Raw genomic sequence first — 12903 nt, forward strand, 5'->3', positions numbered from 1 at the left:
ATTTTTGTTTCATTTTAAGAATAACTGGCTTTTAGTTGTGAGGCTTAGGAGGCCTTGATACCTTTGTTGTTTGCTTTCTTTTTTTTCCCCGCTAAGTTAATGTCAGTTGCTCTGGAGCCCAGACTCCAGCCATGTGTCAGGAGCCACTTCCAGGCAGTGCTTTTCTAGGCTTACGTCCCATGGAAATGAAGTGTTCTTGGTGTTCTGTTCCATCCAGTCTGTCTCTTCTCACATCCCAAACAATTTTGAAATCTTAGCATCCAACCTTTACCAAAATTAAAAATAAAGCCGAAGTCTCAAAAATGATTAAAAGTACATTTCCTTACAGATATCCATGGACAGGAGAAAGTAGAATCAGAATTGTTTGAGTTGAAAGGGATAGCTAAAGGCCATTTAGTCCAACTCCCCAGCAGTGAACAGGGATATTTACAGCTAGATGAAAGTGCTGAGAGTCCAGTTCAGCCCCTGACCTTGAATATCTCCAGGAATGGGGCTTCCAACACCTCTCTGGGCAGCCTGTTCCAGTGCCTCATCACCTCTACAGTAAAAAAACACTTTTTCCTTATATCCAATCTAAATCTCACCCCATTTAGTTTAAAAAGCGTTCCTCTTGTCCTATAATCACAGACCATGATAAAGAGTCTGTCCTCCTCTTTCTTATAGCTCGTTTTAGACACTGAAAGTCCTCTATCAGATCTCCCTGGAGCCTCCTCTTCTCCAGACTGAACAGCCACAGCTCTCTCAGCCTCCTTGTAGAAGAGGTGATCTATCCCTTGGATCATTTTTGTGGCCCTCCTCTGTACATGCTCCAACAGGTCCATGTCTCTCCTGTACTGAGAAAAAAAAAAAAAAAAGTTTTTATTCATCCGGACACAGTACTCCAGGTGAGGTCTCACTCTCACCAGCACGTAGCAGAGAGGCAGTATCAACTTCCTCGACCTGCTGGCTGCACTGCTTTGGATGCAGCCCCAAACAGTGCTTCAGCTGAGTGAGATGGGACTTAGCACGAGAACTCAGCACTCAGAAGCTGTGAGGGCGATCCCTCTAGAGCAGGAAACAAAGAAATTGCATTTTGGAGGAAAAAATGTGATGGCCTTTGCCTTTATTAAAGGTGTTTCATTCCTATTAGAAGGAGATAAGATTTGATAGCGCCATTTCCCACTATATATTTGATTCTGTAATTTAAATTCTATCTGTCTCTTTCAAAACTTTTCATTTTTTGCTAAAGGCTTTTTTTTTTTCATGGATGTTTTATATAGAACTTATATGTTTATGGCATTAGGGTTTTGTTTGTTTACTCATTTTGAGTCAAGGAAATGTTTGTTTCCAGAAATTGAAAGAAGTGTGGTAATAAATGTCTTTTTTATGTGTTGGTTTCTGGTGTTTGTGGTTATTATTTTGGTTTTGTTTTGTTAGATGAAAATGAATTGAGATCCAAGTAGCTATGGAGTTAGATGGAAGGGAAAGTAGTCCTATAAAAAGTGGGACCCAGTTTCCCTTTCTGTTGTTTTCTACTGAAGAGCAGATTGAAAGGAGCTAGAAGCGACATTGTGAGTCACTTGGAGTATTCTTTGGAGTATTCTTTCATGTAGCTCCTTTTATTGGAGCTCTCTGCTCCCTCATAGTGCCAGTTAGTCTTGTTATGTTCTTACAGTTTTACTGTGTTATTTTAATCCATCTAGATACTCTTTAGCTTTTCTAGATGCAATATATTTCATGTATTCAATTTTTTTTCCATGTATTCATATTGTTTTTTTTTCTTTTTTCTTTTTCTTTTTTTTTTTTTTAAGCTAAATTGTTTGTTAAAGGTTTTTAGTATTTTTTATTTATTTATTACCAATGTACAGGGAGGGTAGAAAAAAGGAATAAAACAGAAGGCTGTGCAGAATTCTTCACTTAGAAGCTTTTTTGAGATTTCCATCTGTAATTATCGTGGATGTACTGCAGGGCAGATTAGCATCTGCTAGTGAGAGTTTAGGAGAATTAACCCTGTCATGATTGATTATAGAATGGTCTCTCAAATTCAATCAAATTTGGCCAACAATTTTTTTTCTGTTGTTGTTGGGGCAGTGATTTAAGCATGGATTGAGAACCAGAAATGCCTGCCTTCTAATCCAGCCTTTCATGCTGTCCAGGCCTGACCTATTGCTCCTTCCTGTTGTACTTCTTTTCTCCTCCTTGGCATAGGAATGACACTACTTACCTTTCCTGACATGTGTTGCTATGGTCAATTAAGATTTGTAAGCTCTCAGAAATCTTTTGCTGAAAGGATGTGAGGCATCAAAACTGCTTTTTTCTTTCTTTCTTTCTTCTTTTTTTTTTTTCAGCATTAAATGTACAAAATCTGTGTTTCTTCTGTTTTGAGCAGGGAGTTATAATCAGCATTTCATTGAGTATTTCTTTCATCCTTTAGCTAACACAAAAAAGCTTCTAAATACTATGTTAGGCTTTGAGAACTATTAAGAACATATTTTTAATTTATTTTGCTGAATGCCATGGAAGAAAAGCAATGTTGCTACGTGTTCTCTATGTTACATGGCAAAAAAGGAATACTTTCCAAGTTAAGTTAAATTAAGAGCTAATGAGAATAGTGCTCTGTCAGTTAACTTGTAATTTACTACTGCTGCTCCTCTGTTATTACATCCAAAAAACTTTTATACTCAGGCAATTTCGGTTTATTTTCCAGCTTTTAGTAGATTCCCTGTTCTATCAAATGATATTTCATTATTTGAAGTTTTACCCCGATTATTAACTGGAACTTTACCATGTTTCTCTGTTCTATTATTTGTGTGTTGTAGCCCACCTCCAGAAAAGTCAGTCCTTGATGCCACAGAAGCTATAGCTTTTTGTATTTGTTGCTGTAGGTATTTTAGGTGAAGGATGACAAGTAGATGTTGCATGCAAATGCATGAGCGAGGAAGGTGTTAGAGGAGGGTGGGAGAGAATATCAAGCAGGGGTATATAATTTACTGGGCAATTATGAGATTCCATGAGGGCTGAAAGATGAGTCAACACTGTGCATGATTTTCCCCCACCTTTGAAAGGAGCACCTGGCGCCATTCCTGACCAGGTCATGTTTGTCCGGCTGCTATATCATCCATCTTGCAGTTATTTAATCCAGTTTAAAAAAAAAGGGAGTCAAGTGTTTCAACTGGTTTCCTAAGGAAATGAGGCTTAAGCAGTCATTCCACATGACAAATTTGACAGATCTGCAATCAGAAGGGACTAAATTAAAATCTACGCTTGGAAAAACCAAGGCAGCACCCATCAGGATGATCAGCATATGGAAGACTGGAGTGATAGCAATGTGTACTGTTCTTAGCCAAGTCAGCCAGCCAGCCCAACATTTTGGGCAGAAGTCATAGAAGGAGAGCAAAGTCTTTAAGAGGTGAAGGGATACATAGGAAAAAGCTCGCATTATGACAATCACAGGTAAGATAGCATGAGGCAGAGAAACTTAAGAGGAGGCTAGGAGATATAAAAAGGATATGAAGGTACTGTGGTGGGGATGACATAGAAGACCTGAGACAGAAATCTATAGAAAACTCATTTTATGTTGTTTCACTGACTTGGAATCAATGTGCTTTGCTATCCTGAGACATCACGAAAGAAGATATGAATCAATATTACACGATAATGTTCCCACATTCATAGGGGAAATAAGAGGAAGAATTTCTTCACAGTGATGCTGTGATCATTTACTACTTATAACAGTGGGATCACAGTGCTTGAGGTTAGTTCCCAAGATAGAGTAGCACCTAATGCTCTACATATTTGGAAAAATCATCTCAATATGCAATTTCAGATCTGACCATCTTAACTGTGCACCTGATGCCCATTCTCCAAAGCACCATCTGTTGCAGCATTTCAAAAAGAAGAATTTGGCGTGAAGCAGTGAGAGGAGATTGGAAAAGAATGCAGAAATGCATAGAGGAACATGTGTAAGTCAGATACGATGTAACTCAGAGCCCTAGTGGTAGTGATGGTGTGAAGAACGAATAAGAAGTCATGGCTTTAAGTGGAAGAGATTGTCAACATGGAATAGGTAAAGAAAAGCTGAGTTTTTCTTGGATGGAGTGGGAGCAGAAGAGCGACTACTGACAGTGAAGAAGGGCCTGAATGGGTAATTGAAATGTGCTGCCAAACATGGGGAACCAGCTAGGGAGTAAGCAGGAGTCTTCTGTTGTTTTGTTTTCTTGTAGGGTGACAGAAACAAATCTTTTGTAGCTAGAGAACAGGTTTAAGTGCCTTTTGAGTATTTTCTGTTAATGACTCTCCTGGCAGTCCTTCAAAATCCATAAGCTTGTTAGTTTAAAGAGCTTTTTAAAAAAAATTTATTAACACACTCTCCTTAATCACTTTCTGTTTTTCTCCTTCATAAAGTGAAGAAAAAAAATACATGAATAAAAACTTGTGTATATGTATATATACATATATATATATATTAAAGGGAATATGATTTGCCAATTTTGGAGGTGATATATTAATTTTAAACATGAGCTTTTGGATATATATGACAATATTGACTGTTTTGGTATTCTACTATGCACATTCCTACTATTGTAGAAAAATGAGGATTGCTCCTTTCAATTTTGTCACTTTCAAATGAGCAGCTCTTTAAACCATTTACCATAAAAGAACACAGCCTTTTAAGAAGGGATGTATTGTTAAATAGAAAAGAATGAATAAACTAGAGGTGAAGTCCATGTGTAACCTATTAAATTATCCATGATTTAGACTATGTTCTCAAGTTTTATACACCAGAATGTCTAACCTTAGACAAGCAATGTAATCAGCAGGTCCCCAAACGTGTAATAATGTTCTTCATAGGGTTCTTCTTCTTGTTTGCACAGCTGCCAGATGGTGTATGGCATATCCCATTTCACCACATTATTATTTTTTCTGTCTAAAGGTTGGTGAGTGCTACAGGCCGGATGGAATATTTCACACTCAAATCTCATCTGTGAGTTTGATCCATATATTAACAAAGACTGAATCTTTACAAAGTTCCAGGCTATTCAAGAAGTTCTTGTTTATGAAAAATGCAACTTCTCTGGGGCAGATAGTCTTAAAGCTTGTCCATAACTCTTAAGAATCAGTACCAGTACCTGTCTTTCTGTTCCTCAGCTCATCCTAACTTGAATCAAATTCTCTTTTCCTGTAAACACATTCTGTGGTCATAGGCATATTAAGCTTGTTCTTGACCCCTTCGTATCTAAATGCTATCCAGTTAATCCTTCATCTCTCAGTTCCTTAAATAACTTCTATATTTGCTGTCTGCAGCTCTTACCCTTCAGGTTCTTGTATTTTCTCCAAGCTTTTCCAATCTACTTCACTGAAACTGCCCTATCTGCTACTTCCCGCATGTTTCTTCGGTGTGTGTTGTAGGGTAGTCTTTTCATCTTGGCTCCATCCATCCTCCTACTGCTTCTGCAGATTGTCTTTCAGTCGCAGACACCTGTTGCTTGGTTGTCTTCTTTGACACAAACCCTCTTTGTAGGGAGAAAATTAGGAAGGCAAAAGCCCAGCTTGAACTCAACTTGTTTACTTGGGGTAAAAGAGCACAAAAAAAATTTACAAATATATTAACAGTAAGAGGAGAGCTAAGGAGAATCTCCAGCCTATATTAGATGTGGTAGGGAATATGACCACTGAGGATAAGGAAAAGGCTGAGGTTCTCATTGCCTTCTTTATATCTGTCGTTAAAAGTCAGACCAGTTATCTGCTGGATACTCTATCCCTTGACCTGGAAGTCTCAGATGGTGAGCAGAATGAACTGTGGAAACAGTTAGAAACCTACTACTCCACCTGGACTGCCACAAGTCATGGAGCTGGATGAGATCCACCCAGGGGTGCTGAGGGAGCTGGTGGAGGTAATGACCAAGCCACTTTCCATCACCTGGCAGTGTTCTTGGTCAACCAGAGAGGTGTCTGAGGATTGGAGGCTTGTTAATGAGACCAAGGGCCATGTACTGCACTTTGGCCCCAACAACCCTAGGCAATGCTACAGGCTTGGGATAGAGTGTCTGGAAGACTGTGCAGGGGAAACAGACTTGGAGCCATTGGTCAATGCTCAGGTGAACATGAGCCAGCAGTGTTCCCAGGTAGCTGAAAAGGTCAATGACATCTTGGCTTGTATCAGAAATAGTGTTTCCAGCGGGAACAAGGAGGTGATTCTCCTTCTGTACTCAGCATTGGTGAGGCTGCATTTTGAGTACTGTGTTCAGTTTTGGGCCCCTCACTAGAAGACACTGATGCTCTGGAGCATGTCCAGAGAAGGGCATGGAAACTGATGAGGTGTCTGGGGCACAGGCTTTATGAAGAGCGGCTGAGAGAATTGAGATTATTTAGTCTGGAGAAGAGAGGGCTCAGGGGAGAACTCTCTACTAGTACTTGAAGGGAGCAATGTGAAGGTTGGCCTCTTCTTCCATGTAACTGATGATAGGACTAGAGGGCATGGCCTCAAGTTGTGCCAGGGGAGATTCAGGTTGGATATTAGAAAAATCTCCTTCAAAAGAGTGGTCAGGCACTGGGACAGGCTGCCCAGGGAGATGGTGGAGTCACCGACTCTGGAAGCATTCAAGAAACATTTAGATGTAGTGAGGGACTGGATAGTCTTGGAGACCTTTTCCAACATTGATAATTCTGTGATTCTTGACTACACAGTCATAGTGGCTAAATCTTTGTTCCTAGGAACACATGCCCATGTGCTGTCATCTTTTCTTTAGACTTGATTTCTATGCTTATGCTTGGCTCGCCGTTGTGAATCAAACTGGTTACATTAATTCTGTCTCTTGCTCCTATCAGTGGTTCTCCTTTCATCTCACATGATTGATCTTCTGTGTGCAAACTTTCCTAAATCAGTCCTTTTTTTATATTCTGCATATCTGGAGACATATGTAACAGAAAATGTGTACCGGATTAGAGGCTTGAACCACATAGCTAAATCTGCATTCTACTTCTAGGATTTGGGACAGAATGAATGATTTGTGCTGTGGAAATCAGCATCTGGATGTGTACATCATACCTTCTGTAATTTTTAATGCTAATAGAGAGCTAATTGTGCTCTCTGTGTTGCTTCCACAGTACTGTCATAACCTTTACTGAAAATCCTAAAAGAAGGAATGAACGTTAACAGGTTTTTTTTTTGTTGTTTTTTTGTTTTTTAAGATGATTTTCATAGTCTTTTCCTGCACTTGTTTTCATAGTCAAAAACATTCTTGGCAAAGGTAATTTGAGTGAAGAGAATATCCCAGCTCTTTATCTATTATTGCTTTTATCTCCATGGAGTCAAAAGTTGGACTCCACCAAATTCCATGCAACTGATTGCTTTTCGGTAAATTCTAATGTGAAAGGAAGAAAGCAGCTATTAAAATATCTTTTTGGTAGATTGTATTCTGGGGAAAAAAAAAAAAAAAAAAGGCTGTTATAGTATACGTCTCAGTTTTTTTCACGATCAATGTTATTTGTACAGCACCTGAGAAAGAGCAACTCTTTCAAAGAGTTAGAGAGAACAACACGTCTTGTCCTGGGCAACCATCTTTCTAGTATTAAAAGAGCTAAAAGTGGATTTGGTATTAGAAGAAAATATTAGGATAAGCTGAAGTTCATCTGTCAGCATGTAAGGCTGATTTCACTCGTCTTCTGCTTCTTTTACAGATGCATGTCACAGCCCCTATTAAGCTAAGAGCATCTTACTTTATCTGCTTCTTGTCATCAGGTTTCAATAATTCTCCAAAGAGGAGTATCTCATTTGCATCCCACAGGACGAAAGAGCACTTGATTTCTTGCAATACAAGTGGTAATTCCTTTTAGCAGTATATATATTGATAATGTAAAGAGACCACTGTTTAGTACACGTTATTTACAGTTTTAAATTTTGGGATCGTTTTTCATCTGGTGTCAATTCTGTTCACTTCAAAGTCATTCCAATAATTCTTTTGGGATTATCATTTAACTTCATATGTTGCATCTTCCTTTGTGTTTATACAAGTGACAGAACTGTACAATCTGAGCCTCATAGTATGAGGTAGAATTTAAGAAACAAATAATCAAAATTGTGGACTTTCCCATCTTCCAAGTACATTCAATAAAGTCAGTAAATATTCCCAGATTTCTAGTTAAGTGGACCAAGTTATTTAAATATAGTGCCTTAATCTGATTCATAATTTATCTTCCCAGAAAGCTTAGCTTAAGTTTTGAGAAAAATAAATGATTTTGCATAAAAGCAAAAGCTTCTGTTGGCACCATGGTTGTTTCATTAGGTGTCTAAGTGCAGATGTTCGTCTTCAGCTCTAGGCACTTTGATAGTTGTATTTGTCTTGGGCAAAGCTAGGAGACAATTTAACCTGTGCAACAGAAGATGACAATAAATAATGCAGAACATCCTGAAATAAACAGAAATGAATAAAAGCCTTCAGTATTTTTGTTTATTCCTTGGTCATATCTTAATAACAGATATTCTAATGTCACCCTGCTGGACATACCTGTGCCCAATCCACTCCAATATATACCCACCTCAGGACACAGCTGAGCCTGCCAGCCAAACTGCTGGCATCTCTGGGAAAATGTGTGAAAGAAAGAGGGCAAAATTTTGCCTGAAAACTCAGGCCAAATTCAGAGAGGAAAGAAGAAAGAAATGATGCTGTAGCCTGTGGACAGGAACCATGCTGTCCTGTTGGGGAGAGGGAGTGAGAGAGTGGCTAGGTCTGTCAGCCAGCTGAGATCAGTCCGTCACAGCTGGAAGAGACAGCTTAGTTCTGCTTTGCCCATGGTCCTTCAGTATCACAAAATTGTGATGTATTAGCAGCAGAAACAAGGCAGGTAGATATCAATAGTGATTGAGCTACTCATGTGTCCTATGCTGTGAATTTCTACTAAACTAAAACTTAACTTCTGGATTAGGCACATTTACCACTCACCCCTCCAAAACCAAAACAAAACAACACCAAAACAACCCACAAACTAACAAACAAATAAAAAAAAAAAAAAAAAAAAAAAGAAGCAAACAAAAAAACCAAACAAAACCAACAGTAAACCCAACAGATTAGAAGCACAAATTATCCCCAAATACTGTTTCAGTGACTTCTCTTGTACTGTGTTAGCAATGAAATGCATAGTCAGAACAGGCATAAATTAATTCATACTGTGTTTTATTTTTCCCCCAGTCAGTATGAGTTGTATTCATTAAAGAAATGTTATGTTGGCTTTCAGATATTTTACAGCACGCCTATTTCTTCTGGGCCAGGAGAAAGCTTTAATTTAAGATCAGAGGGGAAAGAAAAGAAATTTTACGTTGATGGATCTTTAAAGGAATGTCTGCCTGAACCCCATTCAAAAGAAAATTCATAGATGTAAGTGTGTTATTGATCATTTTTGCATTGTGGGAAAAGCTTGGAGTTGCAGTTGGACCCTTACAAACTGTGTGTGCAAACTATGTGTGTGAGAGACCTGGCATGTTATCTGTCTGGAGTTTTTTATTCTTTTTTCCTTACAGTTGAATTGTAACTCCTAGTTATAATTTTTTGCAGTTATGGCTTTCTATGGATTGCATTTAAATTTGCAAATACCTCTTTGTGCTTGTATTCTTTTAAGTTAATGTATGTTTGAGTTTGAGAATGTTCTGTCAGTAAGTCAAAGCTCTCTGTTGGAATGTGGGTCTCTTGTAGATGTGCTGATAGTTATGCTGGAAGAGGCAACCCAAAAGCAAAATGTTATGGGCCGAGCATCAGTAACACTATCACCAGTCATTGTAAAAGAATTAGGGATTCCGCAGCCACTCTGTCTTATGCCTTTCATGATAACGTGAAATGCCATAGGAAAAGGAGGCAGACCAATAGAACAGAAATTTAGAAGGAGGAAGTCTGCTTTCTCTCTCTTATTTTCAGTTTCACTACTTTTTTTTTTTTTTTTTCATCTTCAATGCCTTACTTCAGTACTTAGTGTCGTTTTTTCTTAAAAATAAATTTTGTGAAAGATTTAAATGGCATTGCTCGTGATAAAAGAAAAACAAAAACTTTTTTTGATCATACAAGTTTCTCTGGAGGAAATGGGAAACGTGACAGATAACTTTGAATATTCAAATGCATGTGTGTGGCAATCACATTACACCTAAAGGTGGAGTATTGATGTTTCCTTTCTAATACAAATTACTAGTTAGCTCTCTGTGACTGAATATACTTTCACAATGTCACTCTGACCATTTACTTCTAGACTAGGATTGTGAGAAAAACATTTATGCTTTTTGTTGTTGTTGTTGTTGTTTGTTTTCTTTTTGTTTCTCTTTAAACAAAAGTTATTTCTTCAGTAATGCAGAATTTGGCAAAATTGTTGCGATATGTCATGTAACATAATTAAGGTGTCAGAAAGCTCTCTCTTTTAAGTATGGCTGTGAAAAGAGTAGTATGTACCTTCAAGTTAATGAGCAAAGGTGATTTAATGAATGGAGACTAAATACAAATACACAGAGATTGTTGTATAAAATACTTCCCTTTGAAGTCATTATTAATGATATGGGATATTCAATTGGAGTCTCCCCAGCAGTTATTCACACAATCAAACTACATATTTTAGAGTTGAAAAAAAAAAACAACCAAGAAATAGGTTTTAGTTATTTATTAATAACTTGTTTTTACAGGAAAATCTGATGTTTCTGATCAATATCTTTCACATGCTGTTTTTAATATAATTTGCAGATTCAATATTAATGAATATGTCCAAACAAAAGGCCTCTTTCCATCATTGGTGGGTTGGTTATTTGATTTTATAGCTAGTCTATGCTACTAAAATAAGTTAGTCTGTACTTTCACTTTCTGGGAAGACTCAAACTCTTAAAAGCTACATAATTTCCCTATCCAATGCATTCCTTTTTAAGAAAAAAATTAATTTAAGAAAATCTTATTGTTTAGAGGAAGATGTGTTATTTAATTGTTGAAAAATATTTTCTGAAATTTTTATATGATTTCCTTATTAGAAATGTTTCTAACTGATACCATCTGTGAAATAAGTATGGCTTTACAACTTAAAGCTCTTGAGAATTTTTACCACTATGGAAGGTGGTTAAAAAAGACAAAAAAAAAAAATCCAATGTTTTTAATTATTAATTATCATTAAGATATCAAAGACATGGTACTTTTGCCGTGAGCTCTAGTCAGCTTTGCTGGACAAGAGAATATTCAGAGATAATGTATCTTCTTGTCTATGCCTTCTTGTCTATTATCTTCTTACAATATTTCCATGGCCAATGAGTGTCTGAAAATAATTAATTCCTGTATTCAACACAATTTAGTCTGTGAATACCAGTAACAACAGAGTACTTCATTTCTCTACTTCTGGGCACAGTTTGATTGGGATTCTTTTTACCCCTCTTCTGTTTCTACATCTTAAACGACTGTTTATATAAGCAGGTAAATTTTCTTTTTCTTCTTTCCTCTTTTTTTCTTTTTCTTTTTCACTGCTCATTCTTTTTTTTTTTTTTCCTTCTGAAATGTATAATGCTCTGCACTCACTCTTAATAATTTAAATAGCCGTTTTCCAGCCTGGCTGAAGAATGTCTGAAACAGTTTGAAGTTCAAGGGAATGTTTGTGTGTGTTTTGGCGTATGTTAAGAAGTTCTTTTCAAGAAAAAGAGTGCTGGTGTCTTACTAGAGGAAACTTCTGTCTTCCAACTGTGAACCTCTTGAGAGTTTATTTGCTGCTGTACGTGCTCTGTCTGGTATGGCAGTGATACCTTTCACATTTTAGAGATTTCACTTTATGAGCACTGCCTGTCCTTGTCCTTGTCCTTGTCCTTGTCCTTGTCCTTGTCCTTGTCCTTGTCCTTGTCCTTGTCCTTGTCCTTGTCCTTGTCCTTCTCCTTCTCCTTCTCCTTCTCCTTCTCCTTCTCCTTCTCCTTCTCCTTCTCCTTCTCCTTCTCCTTCTCCTTCTCCTTCTCCTTCTCCTTTCTTTTTCTTTGTAGGGAAATAAAATTAAAGCAAACTAATAAAAAAAGGAAAAAAAAAAAACAAAAAAAAACAACCCAGTTCCCAAAAGTCTCTCTGAAAAGTACCCTGCCAAAAGCCAAGAAAAAACTATGCTGCAATTCCCTTACTGCATGGTATGTGTAATAGTGGTCAATGACTAGTTTCTTGGCTATTATTTTTAACTGTTGTTTTTTTTTCCCAAATGTGTTATGAATCTTAGTAATCCCCTCCAAAAAAATAATAATACTAATAACAGTAGATATTTTTTGTGATTTTATTTTCTGTTTATTTCTAGGAAAGTTCTGGTTAGACTGAGGAAGAATTGTCACCGCTCCCTTTTAGAAAAATATTAAATCTGCAGTTGACTATTCTTCTAAAATTCAAAGTCTGTGTCCGATTTTTTGGTGAGAATAGAGTGTAAGTGCCTGCACCTACCTATTCTTCATTGACCTTTCAACTTTCTTACTGTCGGGGGACACAAATTCTGTGATCCTGTCCTCGTGCTGTTTCTTTTGTCATTATCTATGATTCATCTTCCCTAGGACTTGTCAAACTTGAGTTATTTTTAATCCTTTTCTGGGCCTCCCTGAAGGCATTATATCATATCTCTGGACACCACGCATGATCTCCTACTCCCTATTGTCCTACCCTATTCAGATTCCCTGTGTTTCTTTGCTACCCCTGACATGGTGCCAACTATTATTCCTCTTTTTTAATAAATCTGCAGACTTGAACAAACTACAGCCATTGTCATTTTTCCAAACAATTTGTATGAATGCATTAAACAGAATCAGTCACAGTAACAAATCCTTCAGGGCTTCAGTTGTTATCTTCTCATTTTCAGTAGATTGTTCTGGGACACAATTTTATGGCAAAATATAGTTTGGCTGGTTTACTTTAACCTCTCACTTCATTAGTCAGAGTAATATCTGGAAAAGGTTGC

General features: G+C 37.4%; 1 long non-coding RNA gene across 2 annotated transcripts in view; it reads left to right on the plus strand.

Annotated features, from left to right (window-relative positions):
* Positions 1-12661, plus strand: part of LOC125699144 (uncharacterized) — a 96441-nt gene extending 83780 nt beyond the window's left edge. The window contains exons 3-5 of one of the 2 annotated variants that reach the window (XR_007379442.1): positions 7660-7801; positions 9214-9353; positions 12256-12661. This is a non-coding gene — a long non-coding RNA (uncharacterized LOC125699144). The remainder of the gene's footprint in view (positions 1-7659; positions 7802-9213; positions 9354-12255) is intronic. The other variant, XR_007379450.1, reaches the window with a different exon arrangement.
* Positions 12662-12903: the final 242 nt, after the last annotated feature.

The sequence above is a fragment of the Lagopus muta genome, chromosome 1 (assembly GCF_023343835.1).
Source record: "Lagopus muta isolate bLagMut1 chromosome 1, bLagMut1 primary, whole genome shotgun sequence".
NCBI lineage: Eukaryota > Metazoa > Chordata > Aves > Galliformes > Phasianidae > Lagopus > Lagopus muta.